The following is a 2,023-nucleotide window of genomic DNA, read 5'->3' as shown; positions in this document are numbered from 1 at the left end:
TGAGGGAACTCCAGCAGTCTGGGAGCAGATATCCAGAGTCCTCCAGACACGCAGAGAGGCCAGTGAGGGCACCCAAGATCTGCCCAGCTCCTCCTCTGCAGACCTATGGCCAGGCGCGGCAGCTAAACAGGCTGGGCTAGGCTGGTAGTGTGGGCCAGCCCACCTGTTGGGAGCTCAGCAGGTCTCCAAATGAAGCCGGGAATGGGGAGGCTGATGTGGAAGCCTCAAACCCACCTCTCTCCTTCACTGCACCTGGAAGCCTGAGGGAACTCCAGCAGTCTGGACGCAGATATCCAGAGTCCTCCAGACACGCAGAGAGGCCAGTGAGGGCACCCCAGATCTGCCCAGCTCCTCCTCTGCAGACCTATGGCCAGGCGCGGCAGCTAAACAGGCTGGGCTAGGCTGGTAGTGTGGGCCAGCCCACCTATCGGGAGCTCAGCAGGTCTCCAAATGAAGCCGGGAATGGGGAGGCTGATGTGGAAGCCTCAAACCCACCTCTCTCCTTCACTGCACCTGGAAGCCTGAGGGAACTCCAGCAGTCTGGGCGCAGATATCCAGAGTCCTCCAGACACGCAGAGAGGCCAGTGAGGGCACCCCAGATCTGCCCAGCTCCTCCTCTGCAGGAAATGTATGTAGTTCTAAAAAAAGTCTCTCATGTTAAAAAGATTCACATTAAATTTGCATGCCCCTCCAGGTGAATTATCATTTTGATACTTACTGTGGAGAATTTTAAATGCATATAAAAGTATACAAAGGTAAAATAATTTAAAATATCAGTGAAATGACAAGCATTTCTGGGGAAGATGTTAGATGCACAAAAATATTGCCTCATTATGTTTCATTTGTGATGGCTTCTCACTTATCCTTTCATTTTCGTGATAGTTTGGACATGGCAGAAGACAATAAGACTCTGGTAACCAATTTTGTCCTTGTGGGACTGACGGATTGTCCAGTGTTACAGGTACCCTTGTTCTTAGTGTTTCTTGTCATCTACCTCATCACCATGGTGGGCAACCTTGGACTGATTGTTTTCATCTGGAAGGACCCTCACCTTCACACCCCCGTGTACTTTTCCTCAGCAGTTTAGCTTTTGCAGATGCGTGCACTTCGTCTTCTGTGACTCCGAGAATGCTTATCAACTTTTATCTAAGAGTCATCAAATGTCCTTGGCTGGGTGTTTCTCTCAGCTTTACATTTTTGGTTCCAGTGCAACTACGGAATGTTTCCTTTTGGTAGTGATGGCATAGGACCGCTTCATAGACATATGTAATCCCTTGCTTTATCAGGTGGTGATGTCCAATAGCCTCTGAACTCGGTTTATAGGTGTTTCATATTTTGTTGGTTTTATGCATTCAGCAATTCATGTGAGTTTGTTATCTAGACTAACTTTTTGCAGGTCCAATATCATAGATTATTTCTACTGTGAAATTTTACAACTGTTCAAAATTTCTTGCACTGATTCAACAGTTAACATATTTCTGGTTTTAGTCTTTTCGGCCTTTATACAAGTCCTTACTTTTATGGCTATGATCGTCTCATATTTTTATGTTCTTTTTGTCATCCTGAAAAAAATATCTGAGAAAGGTAAAAGCAAAGCTTTGTCTACATGCAGCTCCCACTTGCTCTCTGTGTCTTTGTTTTACGGCAGTCTGTTCCTCATGTATGTGCGCCCAGAGTCTGGAAGAACTGACAATCTGGACAGGGTATATTTTATATTTTACACAATAATAATTCCCCTACTAAATCCTTTTGTATATAGTTTGAAGAACAAAGAGATTATTGGTGCCTTGAAAAGGATAAGAAGAAAAGTAAATACTTCTTAGAGATGTTTCAAACTTTTTCTTTTTATATACTAAGGAAAAACCTTGCATAATGTTATCTACTACTGTATTATTTCACCAGAAGGTCATGAAAGGTGCATGAGGGAATGCAGCTTGTATTATGCCTCCGTGGGGGAGATCCTAGAGATGGTTTGTAAATAACCCATGACCAGCCTATTTAGGTAGAATGAATCAGCTATTTC

General features: G+C 44.3%; 1 pseudogene; it reads left to right on the top strand.

Annotated features, from left to right (window-relative positions):
* Positions 1-889: 889 nt before the first annotated feature.
* On the top strand, positions 890-1,823 carry LOC134478584 (olfactory receptor 5AC1-like; annotated as a pseudogene).
* The last annotated feature ends 200 nt before the right edge of the window (positions 1,824-2,023 follow it).

The sequence above is a fragment of the Cavia porcellus genome, unplaced genomic scaffold (assembly GCF_034190915.1).
Source record: "Cavia porcellus strain 051 isolate PalLab524CR breed Dunkin Hartley unplaced genomic scaffold, mCavPor4.1 scaffold_13, whole genome shotgun sequence".
Classification (NCBI taxonomy): Eukaryota; Metazoa; Chordata; class Mammalia; order Rodentia; family Caviidae; genus Cavia; species Cavia porcellus.
Note: the sequence above shows the minus strand (reverse complement) of the source record. Positions and strands in the feature narration are given on the sequence as shown.